At 36.9% G+C, this 23,364-nt stretch overlaps 1 long non-coding RNA gene across 1 annotated transcript in view; it reads right to left on the reverse strand.

Moving 5' to 3' along the window:
* Positions 1–23,364, reverse strand: part of LOC129784398 (uncharacterized) — a 57,510-nt gene that overhangs the window by 11,441 nt on the left and 22,705 nt on the right. Inside the window, exons 2-3 of the long non-coding RNA XR_008747086.1 lie at positions 22,945–22,988; positions 15,467–15,640 (exon numbers count right to left, since the gene is read on the reverse strand). This is a non-coding gene — a long non-coding RNA (uncharacterized LOC129784398). The remainder of the gene's footprint in view (positions 1–15,466; positions 15,641–22,944; positions 22,989–23,364) is intronic.

Consider the following 23,364-nt stretch of genomic DNA (forward strand, 5'->3'; position numbering starts at 1 on the left):
AAAGGCTTCCTGTCAACTTCATACAAGCATATTTTTATATTATGTAGTGTTTTAACTAATAACTAAATAAGCTACCTTTTTGCTTCATTTTTCATCTTTACCAAATACCCAAGTCCATTTTTTTCTTTGAAACTAACTTAGGACATTCATTAAAGGTAGCATAACAAAAGGTTTATTAGTATATTACAATGAATAAGCTTAAAGATAAATCTGTGAGTTTAGAGCTTGCTTACTACCTGTATTAAGCATATTTCCTGGTTTAAGAATTTCTTCTTGTTATGGACTCATTACAGATTTTCAAAGCTAAAAAGCCTTCTTTTTTTCCCAGGGAATCCTTCCTATTTTTCTGTCAGAACCCTTTGATTTTTTAAGTGTATCTTCTGTTACCTAGTGACTTCTAATCAAACAGAGGATATAGAACGAACACTGAGACCAATATCTCTTCTGGCATTTCAAGTCCCATTTCCTCAACACTAAATGAAATTTTTTCCCTAGATAGATGGTTTGTTTTTCATTTCTTCTCACTTAACATATATTATCACTACAAAACCCTCTTTGAATCTGGATAAATGTTAATTAAAAGTAGATAACCTCTGACATACAACTTGACTAGAATAACGTTCATTTGCATGTGAACAATTTTATTCCCATGGAGTATGTTGCACGTCTTTGCTCACAGAGTCAGGCAGACTATAACTCCCAGGTGGTCTGAACCATAAATCTATTCCCATTTATGAATCATTTTCTTATTACTTAATATTCTAATATATTCCATCTAATCTATATAACTTTGAAACATAGAATTGTTTGGGTTGGAATGGACCTTAAAGATCTCTTAATTCCAAGCCCCCTGCCATGGGCAGGGACACCTTCAATGAGGCCAGGAGCCCCATCCAACTTGGCCTTGAGCACTTCAAAAGAAAGGAACATCCACAATTTTCTGGGCAACTTGTTCCAGTGCCTCACCACTCTCACAGTAAAGAATTTCTTCCCAATATCTAAACTAAATCTATACTTTTTTAGCTTAAAATCATTACCATTAGTACTATCGCTACAGTAGGCCCTACTAAAAAGTCTGCCCCCACCTTTCTTACAAGCATCCTTTATCTATTGAAAGGCCACAATAATGTCTCCCTGGAGCCTTCTCTTCTCAAGGCTGAACAACCACAACTCCCTCAGCCTGCCTTCACAGGAGAGGTGCTCCAGCCCTCCGATCATCTTTGTGGCCCTGCTCTGGACTTGTTCCAACAGGTCCACATCCTCCTTTTTTTGGGTGTCCCAGAGCTGAATGCAATACTCCAGGTGGGATCTCATGAGAACAGAGCAGAGAGGGAGAATTACCTCCCTTGACCTGCTGGCCATATTTCTTTTGCTGCAGCCCAGGATACTGTTGGCTTTCTGGGAGGCAAGCACACACTGCCAGGCCATATTGAGCTTCTAGTCCACCAGCAACCCCCAAGTTCTTCCCTCAAGGCTGCTCTCAATCCATTCTCTGCCGAGCCTGTATTTGTACTTGGGATTTCCCTGACCCAAGTGCAGGACATTGCACCTGGCCTTGTTGAACATCATGAGGTTCACATGGTCTCACCTCTCAAGCCTGTCAAGGTCCCTCTGGATGGCATTCCTTTCCCTCCAGCGTGTCAACTGTGCCACACAGATTGGTGTCATAAGCCAACTTGCTGAGGGTGTACTCAATCCCAGTGTTCATGTCACCAACAAAGATATTAAACAGTGCTGGTCTCAGTACAGACTCCTGAAGAATGTCACTTGTCACTGGTCTCCACTTATGGAATGAAAATCAAGCCATTGACTGGAACCCTTTGATCCAGGTGATTCTTTATGCACCAAGCAGTCCATCTGTCAAATCCATGTCTCTTCAGTTTAGAGACAAGGATGTAGTGCAGGACAGTGTCAAATGCTTTGCGTAAGTCCAGGTAGATGACACCAGTTGCTCTTCCTTCATTTACCAACACTGTAACCCCATTGTAGAAGGCCACCAGATTTTTCAGGCACAGTTTTCCCGTAGTGAAGTTGTGTTGGCTGTCACCAATCACCTCCTTATTTTCCATGTGCCTTAGCACAGTTCCCAGGAGGATCTGCTCTATGATCTTGCCAGGCACAGAGAGGTGAAACTGACTGGCTTGTAGTTCCTTGGGTCCTCCTTTCCCCCCCTTTTTAAAAACAGAGGTTATGTTTCCCCTTTTCCAGTCAGTGGAAACTTCACCACTCTGCCACAACTGCTCAAATATGATGGAGAGTGGCTTAGTCACTTCATCTGCCAGTTCCCTCAGGACCCACGGATGCATCTCATTAGGTCCTATGGACTTGTGCACCTTCTAGTTCCTTAATGGTCTTGAACCTGATCTTCTCCTACAGTGGGGTGGTTCTTCATTCTCCCAGCCCCTGCCTTTGCCTTCTGCATCTTGCGCAGCGTGGCTGGAGCACTTGCTGGTGAAGATCAAGGCAAAAAAGCCATTGAATACCTCAGCCTTCTCCATGTCCTAGGTAACCAGGTCTCCTGTTTCCTTCTGGAGAGGGCTCATGTTTTCCTCTAGTCTTCCTTTTATCACTGACATCCCTTGCCAGATTAAATTTTATCAGGTCTTTAGCTTTCCTAACTTCGTCCATGGCTGCTCAATTTATCTGTATTTCTCCCAGGTTACCTGTCCTTGCTTCCACCCACTGCAGGCTTCCTTTTGTGTTTGAGTTTGTCCAGGAGCAGCTTCTTCATCCCTGAAAGCCTTCTGGAGTTTTTGCCCAACTTGCTCTTTATTGAGATGCATCACTTCTGAGATTGGAGGAGACAAACTTCTTATGGTTACTGTCTAGTCTTCCAAGACCACAGAGTTAAATCCATGAGTATAATACAGCAAGAACAACCTGCCATTTAGGAAATGGGCCTAGGAGATACGAGGTCTGGATCTGAGCCTCTGATCTACCACAGATGTCTTTCATGCTTGAAAAGTCACTTATAACACTCCTTTTAAGTGTATTCTAATGCTAACATCCATTTATATACCCCAGAAGAAATAAGGTGCCCAAGTATCTTTAAAATTCATCTCTTTGTTTTCTCCAGTTGTTAAAAGTAGTGAGAGTGAATAGTGAGAATTTATGTTAGACAAAATGCTACTCAGGGTATGTGTCCAGCTTCAATGTTGGTATAGACTACAAACAATGTAGCCACACTAATGGAAGTAATGCTGAGTGATGCACATATTCAGGTGGTCCTTTTGCCAAATTTCTGTTGCTTCCAAACACCAGTAGTAAAAATGATCAATGGAATCAACTCCTAAAAATACCTAATTGGTTAAAAAATGTTAAATATTAGATTCTATTTTAACACATTCAGAGAAGGTATTTTCATGCAAAGTGTTTTTTTCAGACAAAAATGGAGATATAAGTAAAGACATCCTTCAAAAGGAAGTTAGTAATCAACTATTCTAAAGTTATGCCTGATGCTTGCAGTAAAATTCCAAGAGTCATGAATAAACACTACATATTTTATGCTATTTTTACCAGACTGAAATTTAGACTAATTTTGTTATGATTTAGGAGAACTTCAAATGAACTTGAAACCAATTATTTACTTCATGCATGGGATTTGGTCAGCTCCCAGCTTTCCATAGATTTTTCTATTTAATTTCATTCCAATGAAAAAGCTAGTAAATATTGCTAAAATATTTAAGGAGATTAAAATGTTAGCATGGAGTATTCTCCTGAAATTTTCTGGAAATCATAATGCTTTCAGTCCTGGAAAGCTCCCAGAAGCAATATGTGTTCTTCTGCTACCACTCATGGTATTGCTGGAATACACAGAAAAAGGTATCCTAACAGTGCAATAGAAATTAAACCCTTCACCAGCTTTGACTTTACTAATTTTATTTAAAGTCAGCTAACCACAACACCCATTTTATAGGGGCTTCAATTTCTGAACTGGAATAAAATGAATAAAATCTACACATCAAGAATGAAAATACATCCATAGATGATCTAAATGTAAGACAATTATATCTTCATTTTCCAGTCATGACAGTTTTGGAATTTTATTTGCATAAAAAGTATTTTCACTATTTTTCTCTTTTCACCTCATTGAAAACCTTAAAAAGACTTCAAGAAGTTCCAGTTACAACCTTTTTCCTCAGAATATTTTGGGTGGGTTTTTTCCAGAATTGCTAAGTTTGCATTACTTTTTTTCACTTAGAAATGTTAATATACTAACTAAATACTGGAATATAAAAGAGTTAACATTTTTAACATTAATTAAGATCCTTACAAAAAAAGAAGAAATTAAAAAGAAGGGAATATAACAAAAAGTTGGACATAAAACTGCTAATTAGCATGTTAGTATCACTGGCAAAGAAGGCAGGAAACTCTGGAACTGAAGTCAATGATGATATTACTCATTATCACTGCCGCAGTTAGGAAAAAGATGGCAAGACATGACTGCTCTGTCTAATTTAAATTTTCATCTTTTCATTCGTCTTTAATTTTCCTTTAATGTGGTGAGGCCTGGTACACTCAAAACATTTACACTATTCTGGAAACATTCTGTAGGAGACATAAAACTAATGATCCAAACTGAAAGAAATATCTGTTAAATGGAAATGTAAGTCAAGCCAAATGTGTTATTACTTTATGAATGCTGAAAGGGTCAAGTTACTCTGGTGCTCTCCAAAGTTCTGGCATAGATAGGAAGTCTGGAAGTCTGGAATTTTTTTATATTTATTTTTTTTTTATCAGTCTAGTTTTAGGTAAACTTAATATGAAATAAGAACATCTCTATTGCATTAGACTAATGGCCCACTTAGCCCATTGTTCTGTTTGTTCTGTTTACTGTAGTAGTGAAAAAAAGTTGTTAAGGAAAGTATTTAAAAGCACTTGACTTAATAAGATACATTTACAGTTCTAAACTTGTTTAGCTCATAGTAGTAGCAATGGAAAATCTTTTCTGATGATATATAGGACTTTTATGGGATGTTAATAGTTCATTTAAATGAAGCTGCTGTTGATGTAGAAGCTTTGAAAAGTAGAAGCTAGGGTGATTATACAGCTTTGTCAAAAATGCATATCCTGATATGGTCCACCATGTGTTGGCCATGTACGTGCAGAAACTAGTGAGCATTAACACACAGGCACTAACACTACATAAAAGTGTAGACCTGGAGAGAGAGAGAGAGAGAAGAGCTATCTGCCAGGATCCCAATTTTCCCGTTGTAAAATCAGCACTCAGCTCATGATTTGTTCCATTTGGTCAATTGGTGAGCCTTAATCACTGATGTAAGGTTTCAAACCATTTACAGGTTGTTATGTTTTTGCTATACTTGTATGTGAAACATAGCATAAGGGGGGGCGGGGGGGGGGGGGGGGGGGGGGGAATAGATCCATTGTCCTTGCTTCTGCCCTCTGCAGCTGTCTTGATCCCATAAAACAGCTCATGTAACACTTCTCACCCTATTTGTGCTCTAGTTTTACAGGCTTCTGTCACATGTCCAGATTGTCGGCCAGCTTAAGAAGGTCTAGAAGACTCAGCTATGTCTCCAAAGGAAGCAGCTACGTACTTTGTCCATCCTTACCACCCTTTCTTGAACTCTTTCCAAGTTCTTCTAGATTTTTTCCAAGCTGTAGTTCTTACTCAGAATTACATTCAGTAGTTAAAGTTCAAATAAATCATGTAAATCCATACAGTGAAACAATTATGTTCTTTCTTTGTTTTCTAACATATACAAAGACTCGGGTAATTTTTTTGGTCACTAACTAGTACTGAACTGACTATAGCTCAGCAGTCTTGCTCCTATGTGGTAACGTTCAGCTCAGAGACCAGTATTTGTCGTATGAAATCAGAATATTTTATTTTCTGTGTACCTCATGATATATTTATCTACGTTAAATTTCATTGGCATTTTGGCAATTTTCTCTTGTTGAGTACTTTAAAGAGTGTTTGAAGATAGATGTAAAAACAGCTGTTTCCCCTTGGTCATTTTTTTTCTTTAGGAGTGCATTTAAAGTTAATAGGTCAAATTAATGGAAGGGTTTTTTTTTTATTTTTTCCTCTGGAAACTACATTTTCAGACTAAGTCTCAGTCATCATTGTTCCCTTTTATCAAGTGGTTTGGTTTGGTTTGAATGATGTGTTACTTTATTGGTGTTTACTACCTGACTGAAGCCACAGCAATGAAGAGCCTGTTGTATGTATGGGACCTGCCTTTGTAAGCCATGAAATTTTTTGAGATGCCAGTGATGTTACTTATTATCATTACAGAATTTAAGAAAACTAGTCAGGAAGGTTGATTTTGCCTCCAGAAGAGGTCCTTTCTGAATGGGGCTAACTTCAAGCCCAGGTTCTGATTTCCATGAATGCCCTAGAGCAAGACCTGTTCATAAATCAGCATCTTGAGTGTTTTCTTGATGAAGTAAGAGGGAGAAAACATAATAAAGGAAGCTTTTTTTCTGCAGGCATCTTGGTTACTTCATTTAGGCAGATATTTTGCATAGATGTTCTTGTTTTCAGCTGGTTTGAGCCATCTGGTCTTTAAGAGACTGCTACTCCAGGGGTTTGTGATACCATCACACAGAAAATAAGTATTTAAATTAAATAAACTAAAGCAGATGTGTTATACAGAGGAGGTTAAAAAGAAGATTATGACCACATCTTTGCAAGCAAACATGTTAACATAGTTTAAGACTTCACTGCACTTCAGTTGTAAGTTACCTTTTTTCGGCTGAGACAAAATCTGGGAAGGTGATTTATACCAATCAGTCTAACTTGGCATTTGCAAAATGCTTACAGAGGTCACTTAATCAGGTACCATGCCTCAGCCAAGAGGTGGTAGCTTTTGAATACATATTAACATATGCTTAAAACCTTGTGTCAATAATGCAAGTGTATATTATAATATTCAACAACCAAACCAATATCAAGCTGCTTTAGGAGGAAGAAAAAATTATTTTTCCATACCCATTTTAGATATCTGCTTTAGAATGAAATAATTCATGTCTTCTCTGTTCTTATTTTTTCTGATTCATTATGAAAAACATCCAAAAAACTTCTTCACAAACAGACTGCCGTTATACAAATCTAGATTAAGACAGGGTAACTTTTAATCTATATAGTAATGCTACTTCTTCCTGTAGTAGTTTGCCTTTGTTGATACCGAATTTCCTTTCTTAATCATAAAATCATAGAATGGTCTGCGTTGGAAGGGACATTTCAAGATCACCTAGTCCAACCACCCTGCCATGGATAAGGACATCTTTCACTAGATTAGGTTGCTCAAAGACTCATCCAAACTGACTTTGCACAATTCCAGTGATGGGGCATCAACGAGTTCTGGCCAATTTGTTCCAGTGTCTCACAACCCTCAGCATAAAAAATGTCTTGCTTGTATCATCAAGTCAATTAGTATCACAAGATAGTTCTGCAGCCCTTCATCTGTTACTACGTGAATAAGCTTTTATCCTCAGCAGACTTTGTTATCTCACTATTGCCTGGTTTTGCATTTGTTGGGGTTTTTTTCCTACCTAATTTATGAATAAAGTAAAAGCACAAGTTTCAACAGAAATTTCTCAGGTGAAATTTCCAATGTGAAAGCTAGTCATGTATCCTTAGCCTTTGCTTCCTATCTTTTCACCACAGGAGTAACATTCCTAAACAACTTTGTCTTCTTAAAAGCCTTTATGTCTAAAACCCTCCTGAAAACTTTGTCAGTTTTAATTTTCAACCACATTAGATTAATTTATCTGCATATACACTCATTCCTAAAAAAAAATGTAATAGATTTGTTAGGCACAATTCTGTTCCAAATATGGTTAGATTTAAGGAGCAGCCTAGTTTTGCTTCAAAGGGATATACCAGAAGACACCCATCTTTTTGTTTTATCAGAACACAAAAAAAGAGCTAGACTGTAGTGACTGTCTAAATGGAGAAAATTCAAATATGCTGATTTAAAAAGTCCAAGTTAGCATGGTGATAATGGTCTGCTTACTTAGATGAATTCAGGAAGCTTCACTAAGATCCATCTAATCAGATTGGAATTTAAATATCTGTAAACTTTATAGCAGAGAATTTTCTGAGTTTCAGAAGGAGACAATCAGGATCAAATTCTAATGTCAGAAAAGCAATATCCACATACTAGATCAATATTATCTATATAACTGTGTCTGAGCAGAAATTTAAATCCTTTGAACTAAGCAATACTGTTGTATAAATCATTAAGTTGGCATTCTGGAAAATCTCCCAGTGACTGCAATACATTCCATGCCAGAGCAAGGACTTCAAAATTTGACTTGCTGTGAGCATAAAGCAGACAGATCACAGTCACAGAAGCAAGAATAGTAATACCCCAGAAGCCAAGCATATTGCATTAGCAATGAGAAAATTCATAATGGTTTACTCTTTACAGCAGCAGTAGCCTAATTTGTACAAATGCTAATAGACATTGACTTTCTGGTAAGAGTTTCAAAAGATGGAGTCACACAAAAGCTTAATAATGTTAATTTGTTAAACTGCAGAATAATAAAATATACCTTAAATAGCTTCTGAATCATTGGGGACCTTAAGTTACTCAAACAATGTGAGCCTAGTAATTTTACTAGTGTAAATTTTTAAAAAAAATATTAAAAATTATTTGGCTCTATAATACAATATATAATACCAGCTATGTTCACAGTATATTCAAAGCAAGACACAGAAACATTGTTGACTGTATCTAAAATGAATCTAATATTAAAAACTAGATAATCTATTTCTTTCCCTTTTTTTTGTATCCTTAGAAAGAATATAGAAGAAATAAAAAAATAAATGCTCTGTGATAGTATCTTGTAAAATAGACCAAAGTAACCTCCTGTTTCAACATTTTGATTTCTTTCTCATTAATATGGCAGTTTAGCAAAAGCATTTAGAATCTCCTGACCAGCTGGGGAATCACATACTTAAGACTTTTTGGAAGATGACATATGGAAGAAGTGATTGACCAATAGAGGCCTCTGGAATCCAATTAGTGCAGAACGAGTAATCACAAATGACATCTCAGATATAAATCAGATGTATTAGCTAGACCAGTATGGGAACTATGTAAATAAAAATAAGCTATTTAATATGCATTAGTAAAAGGAAAAAATACGGAGATCATTCATACTTTCAGCAATTAATTACTTATTTTAAAGAGTAAAAGTCTGTGAACTGGAAATCTTAGGAGCAGCAGATCATTAAAAGCTATACGCTAAATAGCCACTAGCTGTCTCACCTTTTCTTTGCAGCTGCCTATGACCTTGCAATGTATTTTTTTTAGGATTTCAGCGTGAAAAGAAAGATTGAAAACATAGTTTTTACTGAATTCACACAAGCAATGAAAAAAAAATGTAGAGTGTGAATTTTTCATCAGTGTACAAAAATGAAACTATTGCCAAGTCATTATTTCAACCACTGGACACCAAGGAAAACCAGACAATAACGTAGGAGTAAACTTACCACAAACTCTTGGAAATGTGCAAACTAATAAGCATTAAGGTATATGCTTCTGATCTATGGCCCATTTGAGAGGAAAGGCAGTTAGAACTAAATGGTTTGCAGGAAACTGTCTATATAGAGAAGACCTGTTACAGCTAGTATTTGTTTCTATAATACACAAGAAGTATCTTTTAATAAATGCATTTGATAAGAAATGAAAATAAATGTCTTGTAAGGAAAATCAAGGTCTCTTTTCAGGTAGTGATGAAATAACACTTCAAAGTGCAATTACACACCCAAATTAGAAAAGAGTCAAACATAGTATAAGCACCAATATTTGTGTTCACTTGAAACAGCATCAACTGAAACTGTGGACAGTCTCAGATTTAAAAGCAGTGTTTTGTTTCCACTGTTTTTTTCCTTTTTTTCCCCTACTTTATTGTGAAAATAGCACCCACATGAAAAGAAAGAGATTCAAATGAACAAGGTCAATTATTTTAACTGTGGCTGTCCATAAATAAACCTGTAAATCTGGTACCCTTGACAGCAGTGTGATTTTTGAAATGATCTGCTCTTTTAAGCTGAAAGGCAATTTCTGATTTAACTGACCTGTTGATAAGATCTGAAATGGAAACACATACCTTATTAGATCTTTTAGTCTATCTGACTGCCAGAGCAACATGACTTCCTAGAAAATGTTTTTGAGCTTAAAAATTATGGTGAGGTTGTGATGATGGTGATTCATACCTTTTTCTTCACTGTTGCCCCTGGTCACTTGATCTTTGCACAGAAAGGTTCCTAGGCTAATATGACCACAAGGTATGCACCAGTAGTTCAAAACTCATCTTCTACATACCTTATACTGTATGTGTCATAACTGTATAGGGAGACAAAAAAAGCCAGCACTATAGAAAGACTTCCTGCTCTTCTGCATGCTCTGTTCTTCAAAAGGCAAAGGCTTCAAATAGCAGGTCAGGTTAACTTCTGAGGGGTACTTTCAGCAACACCATTCTTTTCACAGTGAACCATGTTTTAAAACTTTTTAAAAATATTTCCAGCTGTGCAGTTAAATCATGTTGATCATTTATTTGTCTTCCAGGGGCCATACAATATATGCCACCAAGGACATTAGCACAACTATCATTTATCAGGCCTCTCAGTACGACTCCTCTGCTGTCCTTAGCTGCTACTGATTGCAACATACTTGCTCGCAGAATGAAGCAGATGTGAACAGACCATGTGTTCTTTAATCTCACTCACTATAAAGAGATGGATTAGCTTTGAAAAGGTCTTGTTGGTTCCTAAAGTCTTTTGACAATGTAGAATGGCAAGATTCAAGACTTCTCTGAAACAATTCTAACAGGGTTTTATGTTGGTAAATCAAGTGTTTTAAGGTGTTTTATAACCCAAAGTTAAAAACAGAAAGAACTTTTTAATAGGAAACTTACAGGGTGCAGAAGCTATTCTCACAGGTCATCAATTTGCCTGACCTATTAATGCACTATACAAATATACCGCAAAGGGTTTTCATGAAACCACAGAAAAAGTTAAGGTTGGAAGGGATGTTTCAATGTCTTATAGTCCAACCCTCCTGCTCAGGCATGGCCATGTAGAGTTAATTACCCAGCACCATGTCCAGATGGGTTTTGAATATCTCCAAGGATGAAGACTCCACATCCCTAGATAACCTGTGTCAGTCCCTAGTCACCCCCACAGTGAAAGAGCATTTTCTGATGTTCAGAAGGAACCTCCTGTGTTTCAGTTTGTGTTCATTGCTTCTGTTCCTCTCACTGGGTGTTACTGAGAAGAGCCTGGCTCTGTCCTATTTGCACACTCCCTTCTGTCCTATTTGCACTCTCCCTTCAGGTATTTATATACCAGTTTTACCTGAGCCTTCTCTCCTCTAGTTTGAACAGTCCCAGCTCTCTCAGTGTTTCCTCCTAAAAGAGATGATTCAGCTACTTCATTATCTTTGTGACCCTTTGTTGGAATCTCTCCAATATGTCCATGACACTTTCGTACTGGGACATTACTCCAGGTGTGACCTCAGCAGCACTGAGTAGAGCATAAGGATCACTTCCCACAGCCTGCTGGCAATATTTTGCTTAATGCAACCCAGGAAACTGTCAGCCTTCTTTCTGGCAAGGGCGCACTCCTGACTCCTGTTCAACTTGCTATTTACCAGGTCCCAAAAGGCTTTTTCTACGAATCTGCTGCCTAGCCATTTGGCGCCCAACACATATTGGTGCACGGGGTTGTTCATCCCCAGGTCAGGACTTTGCACTTCTCCATGTTGAACTTCATAAAATTCCTGTTGGCCCATTTCTCCAGCTTGTTGAGGTCCCTCCGAATGGCAAAACAACCTTCCAGTGTATCAGCCACTCCTTCGTTTGGCATCATCAGCAAACTTGCTGAGTACACCCTGACTCATTATCCAGATCATTAACGAAGATGCTGAACAGGACTGGATGAAGTTCACAAAGCGAAATTCCTGTGTAACTAATTTAATATTGTTCTATGAAAAGCTCACCCACGCAGTGGATAACAGGAAAGAGGTGAACATATTTTTTCGGGATTTCAATAAGGCTTTTGATACTGTCCCTCACAGCATCCTTCTGGACAAGCTGTCCAACTGTGGAATGAGTGGGTTCACAGTGCACTGAGTGAAGAACTGGCTAAAGGGCAGATCTAAAATCACTGTAGTTAATGGGGCTGCCTCTGGCTGCTGACCTGTCACCAGAAATATTCCTCAGGGTCCAATTCTAGGGCCAGTTCTGTTCAATGTATTTATCGACTATCTGGATGTGGGAGTTGAATGCACCATCAGCAAGTCTGCTGATGATACCAAACTGGAAGGTGATGTTGACTCTCCTGAGGGACAAGATGACTGGCAGAGCGATCTAGATAAATTGGAGTACTGGGCTATGACTATTGGGATTAAGTATAAAAAACCAAAATGCTGGATTCTACACCTAGAATTGAGTAATATGAGGCACAAGTATAAATTAGGACAGGAGTGGCTGGAAAGCAGCCCTGCAGAAAGGGATGTGGGTGGGCTGGTCAACAGCAGGCTCAGTATGAGCAGCAGTGGCCTGGCAGCCAAAGAGGCAAACCACATCCTGGGGCTCATCAAACACAATGTAACCACACAAAGAGGTGATTTTATTCATCACTGGTGCGGCCTCATCTTGAGTACTGTGTGCCGTTCTGGACCTCACAGTTTAAAAAGGATGTGAAGGTCCTTGAATGCATCCAGAGAAGCGCAACAAAGCTGGTGAAAGGGCTGGAAGGAATGTCTTATGAGGAATGACTAAGAACTTTGAGCTTGTCTAGTTTGCAGAAAAGGAGGCTGAGGGGTAACCTCATTGCTCTCTACAGCTTCCTGGGGAGGGGAAGTGGAGAGAGAGGTGCTGAGCTCTTCTCCCTGGTATCTAGTTATAGGACACATAGGAACGACTCAAAGCTGTGTCAGGGAAAGTTTAGACCTGACATCCAGAAGCATTTCTTTACCTGGAGTGTGGTCAAACACTGGAACAGGCTTCCTAGAGAGGTGGTCAACGCCCCAAGCCTGTCAGTGTTTAAGAGGCATTTGGACAATATCCCTGATAACATCCATAACTTGGTCATCCCTGAATTGGTCAGGTAGTTGGACTAGATAATTTTTGTAAGTTCCTTCCAACTGAAATAGTGTATTCTATTCTCTTCTAAGTATTGAACCCTGGGGTACAGCACTAGTTACTGGTTTCCAACTAGACTTTGTTGCAGTGACAACCATTCTCTGGGCCCAGCTATTCAGGTAGTTTTCAATCCACCTCACTCTCTGCTCATCCAGCCCACACTTCATCAGCACCTTTACAAGGATCTTATGGTATACAATGTTGAAAGCCTTACTAAGGTCAAGGTAGACAGTATCCGTTGTCCTCCCCTAGTCTACCAAGGTGAAGCCTTGTAGACTACTTCTGATTATTTTCTTGTCTTTGGTGTGCCTGGAAATGATTCCCAGGATTAGTTGTTTCTTTACATTCCCAGGGAATGAGATAAGTTTTCCCGGCCTGTAGTTTTCTGGGCTCTTTGCCCTTTATGAAGTGGTATTTGCTTTCCTGCAGCTCTCAAGCACTTCTCCCAATCTCCCTCTGTGATCTTTCAGAGATTTTTGAGTGGTTTCTCAATGACATCAGCCAACTCCTTCAGCACTTGTGGGTACATCCCATCAGAGGCATGGATTTATGCGTGTCCAGTTTTCTTAAGTATTCCCTGACCTGATTCTCTTCTACCCTAAGTCTTCCTTCCTCCAGTTTTTCCCCCTGGTCTCTGAGATCTTAGATCTCTTAAGGTCAGCCTTTCTAGTCCTGTGGCAAAGAAAGCATTCAGTACATTAAGTCCTTTGCATATCCTGTGTCACCAGTGCCATTGCCTCATGAAGCAGCAGGCCCACATTTTCCCTAGTACTCATTCTGTTATGTGCTTTTAGAAGCCCTTTTTCTTGCCTTTGACATCCCTTGTCAGATTTAATTCCAGATGAGCTTTGGCTTTCCTAACATCACCTCTGCATGCTAGATTCCTGTCAGTTTACCATCCCTGCTTCTGCTTTCTGTATAGTCCCTTCATATGTTTTACTTTTGTTAGGAGCTCCTAGTTCATCCACATAGGGCTTCTAGCATTTTTGCCTAATTTCATGCTTTTTGAGATGGACTGCTCTTAAGGTTAGTTATTTTTGTGATACTGCAGAACTTCACTGTAGCATGGTGTAGAATCATAATTTCATCACCCCCTTTTTCTTTTTTTTTTTTTTCCAGGATTATATTTTATAAAATATAAAGTCTGGTTTTTCCATCTTATGTGCAATGCTAATACATCAATAGGCATTTCATTTTCTATAAGAACAAGATCAAAGGGCACAATGAAATATTTTGACTCTGGTCACTTGGACATTAATTGTGTCCCATGTGTGGCCACAGGCCTCAAGAGAGTTATTACTCAAATGACTCATAAGCTTGTTCTTCTCTATGGGCCAGATATTTTGGCTGAACAGTTCTTATCAATTCTCTTTGATAGTCGTGATACATAGTTTTAACTAATCTTGTTCAATGAAATAGTATTTTCCTTTCTAACTTTTTTCCTTGGAGAATGTTGCATGAGTACAAATGAATCCTGAAAAGTCCGGAAAAAAAACCTACACTGCACCACACTGCACCTGCTGAACAATGTCTTGATCCAAAATCAAGCATTTCACTTTATTTTTTCTACAGAAAACTGAGCTAAAAATGTTTTAAAAATGAAAATGGCATTACAGCCAGGATAGATGTCCTGTTTATGAAGGATTCTTGGTGTACAGAGTCTGAAGGGGCTGGTACATTTTAATTAGAAGCCTGATTACTGAACAGATTTCTTTCCTTAACAAAATATTCTTGCTCCTCCCACTGTTACTAGTATCTTCATCTCTCATTCTGCTGTGGAGATTTGCAGTTTAAAATACCTTCTTAATATCCTGATTTGTTCCCTGCAACAGTATGCATATTGATACAACAACAGCATATTATGTTTATTGTGAATGATCATGTCACAAACATAAGATCAAATATATTTTGATAGACAGAGAAAAAGAAACTATTAAGCTTGCTTTCCTACAAACCACCACCTTCTTTTCCCCTCTTGAAAATCATTGCTCATGGTCCAGCAATGCTAAAATACAGATAATGAGCAAAACAAGCTATAATTCTTAATTTAGTTAACACTAGTCATTATTTACTGTTGCAGGTGAAATGACATCAATTTATGGGAGCACATTTGTCTATCTGAGAACAGTTCATTTTTATGTAGCAGGTCCAGTCACATTATTGCTGTGTTATTAACTTCATGCAGAAAATGTTATCTATGACAAGTTTTTGCTTTAATATTCTTTCTGTGAATAATTTTTTTTTTTCTTTGAGAAATTATGTATGTTATTTAGAAACTAGAACAATGGAACCCAAGTAGGGTCCAGGTGCTTTCTTTAACAAATGCAAGTAAGAGAATTCCTACCTGCTTGGTAGAGAGTTTTTGGTGAGTCATACAAACACACAGGTTTCAGCGACAAAGCCGACTTAATTTAGATCCCATTTTTGCCCTCTGACTCCTGGCTATTATTTCTTGCTCAAAGCGTTGCAGTTCTCTGCTGATTCAGTTACAGTGTATAGTATGTTGTCTGTATGTGGGCTGCAAAGTAAACCAGAGCACAGAAAAGATTAACAGAAAGACCGTCAGAGGAGAGACAGAAGATGAGAATTTAGTTTTGGTACAGATCACGTTGGTTAATACTGTTAATAATTAATTATATTAATTTTAAGAATAATTTTAATGACAATAAAGGCAGCAAGCTGAAATTTAACCAGTCAATATCCCTATACTATCATCAACTGAAGTTATAGCTTGATTTAGGCCTATTGTGGGTTTTCAAAAGCCACATCAGTTATATCAGGATTTTGTGTTCTGCACGCATCTCTAATGCTTTACTCTAAAGTAAAAGCTTTTCATGTCGGTTCTGAAAATCAAACACAGTTAAATTGCTCAGAAATCGTGACTGTCTTGAGAATTCTGTCAATAAAAGCCAACTGCAAACATAACTGCTGGGTCTGTCAGGTTCATGACCATATCCAAACAGTCTAAAAGATAAGAGTGTAATACAAGTAGATCTATTGAAAATATCTCTACTAGAATAATTTACATATAATACACTTATATATATATATATATATATTTCTATTAAGTTACCAAATTACAGCAATAAATGGATTCTTTGACTGGTTCTTATTGTCACAGTATATCCAGTTCACTAAGAAACTGGAGTATTCATATTCTTTCTTGATGTACATCCAAATTATACATAAATATTAAAAAATGAAAGTCACATGGTACAGATCCTCCAAATTACAGCTACTTTCTCTGCCAGTGTTAATGCAGACTAAACATTAATTTCTTTCCTATTTAACATGATTGGAGCAACCTCAAATTTTGTCATGTAAATATATGATTTAGAATGTCTGCCTGTATCATGGTTATTGGAAAGAATATTTAGTGAATAGGCTATTAATTACTTCATTTCACATATGGTCCAATATAAAATGAAATTGCACTGTTTCTAAACATCATCGATTGTCAAAATAAACAAGGTTTGCTGTAGAGTTTTCTTTATTTTAAAATTTGTTTTATTATTTCCTCCAACAGATATTATAATGAATTGTTATTTAAACCAACCATTTCAGTGTTAGTTAATGGGGACTAATTATTGTACCATCTACAGTGGTTATGACATTCCAATGGAACAGAACGTGTTCTTGAATAAAATAGCATTTTCTTCATTGTCTTATACCTTCCCTCCCTCTTACACCAGCTCTATCCTGTTCCTATCTATGCTAGTCTCTTGTATGACCCAAAGAAAGCATACAAAGTGGCAGAAATTCACACTCCCCCAACTTTAGCAGTGTTAGGAAGATACTACTGACAAACATTGACTGCCTAGTCAAATTTCTTTTCAATAATCTGATGTAGTCATCCAGCTGAGTATTTTCAGTCAGTTAGATTGCATTCTGGTTTTGACTAACAGAGCTTTAGGGAAACATGAATAGCACAGGTCTTTCTTTTTCCTGCCATCATGATGATGGAACTCCCTCCCCTCACTGGAATATTATGAGATGGGTTCTGGAGGACTGAAAAAATAGGAAGGATAGAAACAACCACTGAAAACAATTTTGAACATTGTGGTGTGACATTGTGGCATTTCCAAAAGCATGTCCCCGACACCGTTAAAAACTGAACAGTGTTCTTAATACAGATATTCCTCAGAGAAATCTTTTAACTTGAACATAATCATATCAGTAATCTCTGTTCTGCCTCCTTTGTTAAACCTGAGGGAAAAGACTTATTGAAGATGCAAAATTTTCAGGTGTTCTAATTTTCCCAAGGTCATTTAGGAGATTGAAAGAATTAAACTGTACACAGTGACATGCAGCTTGATTACATTTTTAACATCTCATCAGTGTTCTTTATTTCACTACTTGTTCATCTTTGAGTTAGAGCTTCCATTGTTTTGCTTTCCATACTTTGAGATTTTGTTTCATCATATTGAGATTCAGTCAGAGGCAAGGAGTACGAAGGGTGAATTAAAAAAAAGTCCTTGATAATCATGAAGACATGATCTTCATTCCCTCCCTTGACATGTCTGCTCAAATATTCATACAAAATGGGCCGGAGAGATATAGTTGGTGGAAAAAATGTGGTTAGCAGTATTTTTTTTTTCTCCATGCTTGTAATCCCATGGCTTTTCAGAGACAGGAGTGATGAATTACTATCAACACAAGACAGCTTTTTGATGTGTCCTCTTGTACATGAAAAACTGGTCTGAGACCACCTGAACTCATTTCTCCTGAGATTTTGAACAACAATAAAAAATGGTTTTATTTTGGACTTGGTAGGCCTCAGAAATGAAAATGCCAGTATGTCGAGGACAACACATCAATCTAATTTGCTACCTGCATTCCCAACCCTGTTTTTTCCCTACTGAAATTGCTGCACAGTATGTGATACAATGTCAGCCATATTCCACTATTAAGCTGTAGTTCTTTTTAGGAAGTGTTTGTCTTTCTGAAACAAGCTTTGATTGCAAAGGCTGTAGGTGCAAAGAACTAGTAAAATATTTATTAATTTTAAAGTCATTTGGGGAACCTATTTAATTAAAAGAGAGCTGGATAATGGGATGAGGATTTACAGTTAAATTACTTGATTCCATCAAATAGCATTGCATTTTTATTGGTTTTGCTAAAGAACAATTTGGTATTTTACAGTGAGATGATTCTGTGTTGTTATTTTCCTGTCTAATAAGACAGAAATAAAAACAAATGTGTAAAAAAAAAAAGTTTGGGAAGCTGTGGTTACATGCAAACATTATTTCTTCTTGTTTTATCCAGCTAAATAACAAAAAAGTCTTTTGGTGCCTTCTGACTGGAACAGACATGCTGGAAATAAGACTTTCCAAAGCACACAGGGTCAGTACAGAGGGAGAATTTCTACAGTACAGAAAGGTTGCACAGTTTCTCATTTCCATAGGAGGACTCTTTGGATAACAGCAGCATTTTCATCCATATTCTTTAATTCTTTGAGAAGTAGCAAAAGTCTAGACTTCCTTTATTTATGTGTTTATAAAAGTCTTCTCTTTTTGTGTACATGATAGCTTCCACCATTAGCTAAGTTAATGAAGTGACAACATATACAGCTCATGATCAATTCTAACAAAATTCTGCATCTTTATTTCCTTTTTCTTAGGTTTCTTATATTCCAACTTCAGTGCATTGCAGTACTCTCAGTCTTTAAGATTAATTAAAAATAGAAGTATTTCCTGTATGATTGTTTCTTTGCATGTGTGCATATGTGAGATGAGATGTATAGTCTAATTGAGTGCTGATAAAAAATTTAACTTTAAGTGCTATTCATTAATTCAGCTCCACTAAAATGAAATTACACTAACCTATATATTCTTATATACTAACTTATGAACACCATACATTAACACCATAAACTATACAAATTGTTACACAGAAAGTCTACATTTTAACATTACTTCCTTGTGTCATAACCAGCTGTCAAGTTATCCAAGAATATTGCAATTAACTTCTGTGAAACATTAGTAGAAATAAGAATATCCACATTTGATACGCCTCAGACTTTAGACAAGATCACTTTTATCTTATCAGTCCACTGAGGAAATACTGAACTTTGGTGAGGTGAATAACACAATTTATTATCCAATGGGGTAAGTATTGACTTCAAATGTTGGTCTCTTGGGAAAACATTTCTTCATATTCCCTGAAATACAAAGTACATATGTATCTGAGCTTGATTGCCTCTAACATAAGGATTAACACCAGGCCTTTGTGGGAGAGCCTAACACAAGTTATTGTAGAAGGCATGGCACATCAACATTGTAGCATGAATCCCATTTCTGAGCATTAATTCTTCTAATCAGCTGTAAGCATGTGCTGAAGGAATACTGCAATGCTCTAAGTAAAATTGAAACTACTGATAAATCATACGAGTTGTACAAGATGCACAACAATTCTAACTCAAATAATTTATAGATAGTTGGTATAAACATACTGGTAAACGCAGATTATTGCAAAAGAAGATCTGTATGTCACCGTAGTACTTCCAGCTAATGAAGAGAAAAATTATCTTTTTTATTTAAAGTTCAAACTGAACGAATTCAACACCTAAAGAAGTTCAATGAAAGAAATCAAACTTCATTATATTTGTATATTTTCAACAACTGCTAGAATGAATGGGCTGTAGCCTCAGCTTGCCCAAATGGGTATATCCATGAGAAACTATGTTATACTTTGCTTACAGATATTGAGACATACCAATAAGCAAAGAAAGAAAACTATGGTAGAAGAGATTTATTTAGTTAGCTAGGTTCTTAGTGAATCAAAATTAATAAGAACTTAACCACCCATGGTCCTGTAAGGAATCTAAGCTGCTAAACTGAGTTTTAGGTGTAAACTGAAAATATCTGTATTAAATGAAGTGCTGAAAATCCCTTCTCATCTGCACCCCACAAGAGCTACTTCTTCACAAGAACTTGCTATTCCACTTCAGACTCTTCAAGGTCCATAAATCTGTGTTTCTCCACATGCCCAGATTTTTTAATAAAAATCAGATTTACTAAAGCTTGACAAACAATCCAATATTATCATTAAGAATTCCCCTGCAGGCAAATATGAAAGATCTATCCCTTGAGCTGCTTTCATTCATACGGTATGTTTATTTTTCACCTGAAAATGTCCTGCATGCCTACAGTTGTATGTTCTGCTTTTGTCTCTGGTTGTGGTGATCAGTGTAACTAGATGACCTTGGAAACCAAAACACATGTGTTTCTCTGCTTGTTGAATAGACATTGTCTTCAAACCCCAAGCACAACGAATTTCCACACAGGTTACGGTGGTAGCAGCTGGTATAAGGGCAGTGGCCTCTTAAAGAAGAGTAAAAAGGTCAGAATGTGTCCTCGGTAAAGTTACTCCATTTCCTGAAACAATTTAACTCTGTATCTTTCACTGCCCTAGAGACAGCTTTAACTATCAAGCTAACGTGTTGCTATATTTTCTCTGGTTAAAGCCTTATTTTATGAGGCAATGAGTTGTTCTCGCATGCTGCTGAGATGCCACATCAGTTGGAGTTCAAAATATTCAGCTGCTGACAACAGACACTCAGAAACTTCCTGACTGGGACAGAATTTCAGCTCCTGTTCACAGAAATGCCTGTGTGAGTGAAATCAAATTACTAGTCATACAAAACAAGCCATTTTCTTGCTGTGAAAAATATAAATACAAACAGCATATGAAAAACTCCTATGTATGCACCCCGAGTATTCCCAGAGTAAAACTGCTTAAATGAAATAGGACCTGGATTGGGTGAAACAATGTTTCTTTATATGAGATTTAAAATTTCCATTGAGAACACAGGTAATCCAGTTATCTGATTTACAAGTACATTATTCTTTTGATCAAACTATTATATGCTTAAGGATATACATGATAAATTTACAGACAGACACACATATTCATAGCTCACTGATTCACAGCTTTCCTTTCATATCCAATTTATCATCTGAACCTAGGCATGTGCAGAATTATTGTCTTTCTTATGTTGAAATGTACCAAACGGTAAAAGAGTTTTATAGAATTCTGACAGTCCTGGGTTTGTGTCTTCTGTCACAAAACACAGAGAAAATTACTGCACAGATGAAGCCTGGTAAATAATTATAATAATTACTGTATCCACAACAGATTTCATCGAGATCTTTTTCAGCCTGCAGCATGGAAACTTCTTTCCACTGCATAGTTTATATTCTGTATTGTTGTTCTCAGCATCTAAGGCCCCATAAAAAGCTTCTTAGAGCTATTACCTTTTCTACAGAAGCAAAGCTACAGTATTTCTTTCCCTTTTACTTGCAAGATAACCTTCCTAATATTCAAAATGCAATAGCCCTTATTCAGATAAGAAGCCCTGCTGAAGTCAACAGAACTAATAGTACAGACTAAGTCATAACTAGGCTTATTAACATTTCATTTAATCAATAAATGTAGATAAACTTTTTTAAATTCTTTAAGAACAAAAATCATTACAAATTTGAGTTAAAAATCACAACAAATACAAGTGAAAGAACAGAAGAATATAATGGCTGCTCTCTCTTCAACCTGAAATGTCTCAAATGCCGCCTTCTGTTGGTTCAAAGGAGAGAGAGGCAGGACTACAGATGTGGGGAGTGTGGGAGGGCGAGGCTTAAACTGAGGCATTTCTGGCAGGGTAAGATCTGAAAAAGGGAGACTTGAAAGTAACAATTGTAAACAATAACAAATTATGGCAAAAAACCTGAACTGACAATTTTCTGTAGAAAATTTGAAATTATATTATTATTATGCTACATCTTAACTGAACCAGATATCCCATTTTTCACACCATATAGTACAGACTTGAAGATATCCAACATGGCACCTCTATATTCTAAGTGGCCTCCAGTACCTCCATCCCAGTAAGCCCCATTTGGTAGAGCTGGAGGTGAGAGCTGTAGCTCTTTTCCTCTGTACCAGCCAGAGCAGCAAGCTGACACCTGCAAGGTAATAGTGACCTATAGCTGCAAGACTTAGCCAATCAGAAGAGGACTACTTCATTGGAAATACATAGTTGTTTTCCTCCCCAACAGCCTTCAGTGAGGATATCTACAATTTGCTCTATGCTAGGAGCACAGCCGGTCAGAGTGTCTGAATTATGCATTCAGACAAAACCAAGGAATTTCAGAAAATGAGATGAAATTTTTAGCATCAAATTCAGCAGCTTGAAAATTTGGCTGTAACTCCCACTCGCTAAATATAAAAAATGCAGTAGCATCAGACAATGGGTCTGATGCAATTGCCTTGGAAATCAATGTGTCTGTCTTTTGACTTCCGCTGAATTGACACTAATCCAACATCCTCTCACTTTATCACTTCCACTCCTATTCCTCCTTCCCCTCCCTCACTTTTCACCTTCCACAGCTTCTCTTCAGTCCAGCCCCTCCTTCTGCTGGCAGAAAGCATCACATTTATATTAGAGAATCTAAGTTTTTGGCATTTAACTATACTGATCTTTAGAACATGCCAAATTGAAATGGCTTTCTTTTGTTTGGTTATTTTTACTTAAAATTATTAATTGGAGGGGAATAAAGCAGTGAACAAGCATTTTGAAGTACAAGTGCAGGCATAGAAATATAATTTGAAAAAGCCCACACAAATACTTCATTCAGTAAAGTTAACCTCCATTCTTAAAATGTTTTGACCTGTTTCTGTGATTCAAGTAAGAACACTGCAGGTAATTACTTGAACAAACTCTAAGGCTGCGCTTATTTCAACAGACTGAATGCTTGAATTAGTATCACATACAATTTGGAAGACATCCAACCAGTAGGTAACAAAGGAGTTTTCTGGAAATCTTACCTCTGAAATTGTACACCTTAAAATTAATAACAGAAGATCAAATTCTGAGGAGAACAAAAAAGAGATAAGATCTGTCATTATCAGTGAAAATAAACCATTCAGTCTAAAGCAAATATTCAGAATGATAAAAATTCTCAGAAGATATTTACTAGAAGAAAAAACCCACCACATTCTTCTGAAATACACACAGAAATAATTCCTTGGATTATTTTAGAACACAATCTGTAGTATATTTTAATTTTATTGTGTAGGTATCTTTTCAATTAAAGCTTAAATAAATGAATGAACGTTAGTTAAGTCCTTAAAGGAAAAAAGCTTTATTTAATTAAAAAAACAAACAAAGAAATTAAAAAAAAAACAACCCCACAATGCAATACACAATTTCATGACTAAAGGTAGTACTATTTAAACTTTTTAAGC

Source organism: Falco peregrinus, chromosome 4, assembly GCF_023634155.1.
Source record: "Falco peregrinus isolate bFalPer1 chromosome 4, bFalPer1.pri, whole genome shotgun sequence".
In the NCBI taxonomy this organism is placed as follows: Eukaryota; Metazoa; Chordata; class Aves; order Falconiformes; family Falconidae; genus Falco; species Falco peregrinus.